Source organism: Juglans regia, chromosome 11 (genome assembly GCF_001411555.2).
Source record: "Juglans regia cultivar Chandler chromosome 11, Walnut 2.0, whole genome shotgun sequence".
Classification (NCBI taxonomy): domain Eukaryota; kingdom Viridiplantae; phylum Streptophyta; class Magnoliopsida; order Fagales; family Juglandaceae; genus Juglans; species Juglans regia.
Window position 1 is genome coordinate 7,670,727 of NC_049911.1, and position 5,676 is coordinate 7,676,402.

General features: G+C 34.4%; 1 long non-coding RNA gene across 1 annotated transcript; it reads left to right on the forward strand.

Annotated features, from left to right (window-relative positions):
* The first annotated feature begins 3,056 nt into the window (after window positions 1–3,056).
* On the forward strand, window positions 3,057–4,406 carry LOC118343850. The gene is made up of 3 exons (XR_004797639.1): window positions 3,057–3,361; window positions 3,482–3,548; window positions 4,374–4,406. It is a non-coding gene; the product is annotated as an uncharacterized LOC118343850 (long non-coding RNA).
* The last annotated feature ends 1,270 nt before the right edge of the window (window positions 4,407–5,676 follow it).

A 5,676-nucleotide genomic window follows, 5' to 3' on the forward strand; every position in this document is an offset into this window, starting at 1 on the left:
GATAACGTTATCATCTGATTGTTGTTTACTACATTCTATCAAATTTTGTTTTTTATTTTTAATATTTGTAAAGAAAAATATTATTGAATATTTCTATCGTTTTTTAATTTCAATTTTTAATCTTCTTTGATGTTATATTTTCTAACTTTAATACTAAATCACTGCATTTCAAATATATATAAACATAAATGTATATTACAAATTGTGTATATATAAATATATACAATTCAATTTTTTAGACTTGTTCACAAATTATGCACAATAAAAACCACATAATTTTTAAATTAAAGTCATTTAATTTAAATTTACAATGAACGTTCGAATGTTATTACTTAACATTCGTACATTGGCACAAACATTTTACGTTCGAACGTTAATTAATAACGTTGGAACGGTTGCGCCAAAACATTTTACGTTTGAACGTAAACAGACATAACGTTCGAACGTATATGTGACGTTCGAATGTATATTTCTCATACGTTGGAACGTAAAAAAAAATCCCATCTATTTTTAGTGACGATTTCTAGAAACTGTCACAGAAAATGCCTTTTAGTGACGGTTTAGGGACTGTCACAATTTCCCAACCGTCACTAAAAAGCAATTGTGTTGTAATGAGTTGAACCTGTATCATTATACATATTATATATATATACTCTAGTCAGTAGTCAGTATCTCATGAGAAAGGTGTGCTAGCTATTCCACAATATTATATATATACAAAGAGTATCATTATATATACTCTTCTCCCACAATATTTGTTCTCATTGTACGGATAGGACGTTACTTTAGAAAGGTGTGCTAACTATATCAAAGTAATTCCAAACTAGCAAACTTGGACTTCCTCGATCGTATACTATGATCAATTTAACTGTTATATTTAAACTTATCTGCATTTGAAGAACGAGGTACGAAATATATTTTAAGTACATCATTGCTACGTTCGAACGGGCAAGGGGGATTTTAAAAGATAATTAAATATTATTTTATCAAGAACAAAGAGACATGAGAACATTCATTTTTTTATTAAACCATGAATACTGTGTCAGAAGTTTGGGAAACATTTGTTTTCTGTGTAGACAAATGAAGAAAAAAACAAAACTATTTTTTTTTTTCAAATATTTTAAAAATTTCTCGATCAGTGATTTTGGCAACGTACACACACACACATATATATATATATATATATAAATCATCACTGATCTAAAACATTTAAACTAATGAAAGTAATTGATTTTGGCAATTGATACGAGATTCTTAGGCATGTGAGCTGATCGAGAATGTGGATTGCCGGTCTCTTTGAAGGTGGAATGGGATGAGAATCTAGATTAGGGTCATGTCTATCCGGATTCTCTCGCTTCAATCTGTCAGGCCGAATCGAATAATCTTTTAAATTTCAATGTCAAGTTTGTTTTGATTTGGAACTCCAAACTCTTCCTACTCATCACGTGGTTTAATTAGCAGTCGATTGTGTGTGTCAGTGTGGAATATGAAAGAGTCATACTACGTACTTCAAAAACCGAGTGTTGTGTGCTATTGTCTTCCATTGCCTCTCTGTCTGGCGTCCATTTCGAAATCTAGGTAAAAGCAACACACATGGTATAAGAGCAATTATGGAGGCAAAGAGCTAGGAACTCTGCTAAGATTGTAAGCAGCTTAATTGGTAATCTATATAGATATAACGCTGGTTTATATTCTGTTCTTTATTGATCAAATGGTTTAATGTGCACTAGTTGTTCATATTCTACATGGTTCTGCAAGCACCAACTACTACATGTAAAAAGATATATAAATGGCAGCCATATCGTAGATATATATATATATATATATATAGTTGTTGGTTTGATAATAATCTTGGTAAGTGGGAATTAAACAATCTCAACGTTTGAAAGCAGCAGTATTACCCACCAATGAACCAATGCTTCAAAGCTATAGATATATGAGTACACTGTACAATTGACACAAGTAGTAGTTTAAAATTTATTTCTTTTCTTTTGTCCTTTTAGAGACAAGACATACATATATACGGCCTTGGTCCAGCTTCTTTGGTTTATTGTGAATAAGAAAAGCAAAGATAGTTTTCTCGAGAAATCCAAAACCAGCTCCCAAAGCAAAAGTTGGCTTATGCAAGAAAAATGAAGTAATAATTTATTTTGTTTGGTTGATGTTGATGCCTTCAATAGGGATATTGTAACGTTCCAATGGAAGGCTCAAACCACATGACTACATGACCTACACTTTAAAATGACTAATCAATAGTACACTTATTTGAGCTCGATTAGAACATTATAAAGAATAAGAACTTCTCATTTTCAAGTAATGTGAGATCTCATATGCTACCTACGTACCCTTATCACTTATCTTAAATATGGGGTATCATAATCCCCTTACGTTTCCGACGTCCTCATCGAGCCCATATGTTGTAGGTGTCTCGGCTCAAGTCCAATATAATTTCTGGTTGGGATATGAGCTCTAATAATGCTCCAATGGAAGACCCAAACCACATGAGTTATACTCCAAAGGATTAACCAATGGTACAATTAATGGAACTCCATTGTAAGTTGGAATATTATAAAGAGTAAGAATTTTTCCTTTCCAATAATGTGGAATCTCATACACCATCTACCCTTATCACTTATAATTCAATATGGGGGTATCATACGTACAATAATAAGATGATCATAATTTATTTTAGTCGCTTATAACTTAAGGGTAACTACTACCGACCATTACATAATGAATACATGAGGACAATTACTTGAAAGTACTATTTGTGCTTGGCTATGCCACTTCCTTCTTGAGCTTATCTGTAAAACCCAGCATTGCTAGACCCATGCACGTGGTTCACGTTTTCAGAAATCGTTTCACGGGTTCACGCCACGCATCGCACGGTTCACGTTTCTCGTTTCCATTTTCGTGCATGTTTTTCTTTCCTTTTTATTTAGGTTTGATCTACTTTCTATTTTGATCTATATATATATATATGAAGCAACTACAACCCTAGACTAAGTGCCGCTCGGTTCCCTCTTCACAGAAGCCAACAGTTTCTCTGCAGAGCACCAAACCGAAACCTCAGCCTGCACCAAGAGATGGCCACCCGCAGAGCCACTTCCGTGCAGCAACTCCACCACACACAGTCTCGCCGGTAGCTCAAGCACTCGGAGTCTTTCCCCCAGCCGTGCGCCACCGTCCCTCCGGGTTCCACGTCCGGTTTCTCAGCCACTGGATTAAGAGCCTCTCCCCTGTTTTCACGCCTAAAAACAGAGGAATCCTCCCTCCATCCGTGTGCTGCCAACTTGGCAATCCTCACCGCCAGCCATCGCCGCACCACCATCAGTCCACCGCGCGCTACCTCTGCCCCTCGGTAAGCCACGGACACTCCCTCCCCATATCTTCCCCTCCACCTCTTCTCTCATTTTTCACCGCTCGGTTTCAGCTCTCTCTCTCTCTCTCTCTCTCTCTCATTCTTTCTCTTGCTTCGCAGCTAGGTGCCACCCTCGTCCGCCGTAGCCAGCCCCAGCTCCACGCCGCCGTGCTTTCCCCCACCCTCCGTAAGTGCTTCCGCCGCACCATGTGAAGTGAAAATTTTTTTTTGTGTGTGTACTTACATATATATATATATATATGCATGAGTGTTACGTAAACTTATTTGTTTTCTTCTGGTGTAAATATATATTTATATGTGTATATATATATATACGGATTTTCTGGTGCAAATATATATATATGTATATATATATATATATATACGGATGTATATGTAAAATTATATTAAATTAATAGTAGGAAATAATATTGTTTTGTTTTATTTTATTTTATTTTCTGTTCTCTTATAGTGCGCCTCCAAAGTTAGTGTTGGGGTGTTAGCTTAATTAAGTTATGTTATGTATTTCGGATTTAAAATCATGAGTATAATACGTGGATTGTAAAGTGTGTTTTATTTAGGCGTAGATGCATGAATTTATTTTGTTAAATGAGTATTTTTTTTGGGGCTTATATTTTATTGGAATAGTTAATAAGTAGATTAATAAGTAACACTTAAAAAGAATATTTTAACGTATCCTTTTAAAAGAATATCTTTGAATTATTATTATTATTTAAATAAAATTATGAATTTCTAAGGATAATGAATTTATTATAGTTATGTTACCTTGTATTGTAAATTATAGTAAGATCTCTTTCTTAAATAAGTTAGAATTAAATGTTTAGTCGAAGTCGGATATTGACGAGTTTAGAAAGTGATGCTGGTATGTTGAGAATAATGAGAATTTTGAGTTTGAGGAATTAAAAATGGACTATTTTATAAGTTGTAGGCTTGAATATCAAAATACGAGATTGATTGGAGACTTATGGAAATTTACGTGATTATCTTATAGGTGACGATTAATTTTGGTTCGGCATTATTGAGGAAATTTTTGAAAAGCTAAAAAGTCCAGTTAAGCGGGGTTCCTATGCTGGATTTGCATAAAAAGAAATGAACTGAGGTTGGTTTGTAAAAATGTGCATGTTGTTTTTAAAAAAAAAAAAAAATGAAAAACAACCTCAGTATATGTCTTCCATTCCCTCATGAGATACGTATGAAAGAGAAAAGAAATGTTTGACATGAAATGTGTAGATATGAGCAATATTTGACATGTTTCTGAAATATACAAAAGAGCGAATATGATATCATTGAAATTTTTATGCATGTGATATGAAATGATATGGATCTATTTTTGATCAAATAGAAATGATATGAATATGTTTCGCACGTGTTTTTATATGATATGGATATGATAAAACTTTGGCATACTTATCTGTTCTGAATATGGTTCTGATATGATGATACTATTCATGTGATATGGTTGGTACCACCATGATATGATATGAGTGCACCCACTTTGGAAACAAAGTGGTCCTTTTACGTGTTCTTTCCTGTGTGCACACTCGGGGCTCCGAGATTGAAAAAGGGGAAGTTCACCACATGATACTGCCTGGTTTGGCCACCGGGGATAGCACAACCCTACCACGGGGGTTAAACATGGTATATGATATGATATGATAAGATAAATATGTTCAGTTATGTTATGCCAAAGCGTTTTTGAATCTGAAATGGATCCTCAAATATGAATTGTTGACTTGAGTATGAAATGCTTGAAAAGTCGCTCTGATTTTCTGATAACAAGTTTTCTGAGATCTGCATATAAAAAAAAAATAAAATAAAATGTTTTGTTTCTGCATATTGAACTTTCTGAAAAGGCTCATGTTTACATGCTAGTATATGTTCTCTGCTTACTGAGTTGTTGATAACTCACCCCCCTTATCTTCATATATTTTCAGATGATATTGATTTCCCAGCTGGGGGTCAGGAATAGAATTGAAGCTGGCTAGATATGGATGGAAGGATTGGGTACTTTAGAGTACCATTGTTAGTAGATGGATTTAACTTGAGTATTTGAAGTACTTTACGTTGTTTGGACCTATTGAGACCTAAAGATGTATTGTTATATTTTTGAGGTTATTGGGAGATTGTGGACCCCTTTTGGTTTATGTTTTGTAATGATAACTTATGGAGTTTTATTATGGTTATTTGGAAAAAATATGAATTGTGTGCTAATCATGAAGTCCTTGGAGCTTTAAGTGCTTTGAGAGACAGGTTTGTTAGTGACATGAGTTAACTCTCCGGACCCTCGGGTACGG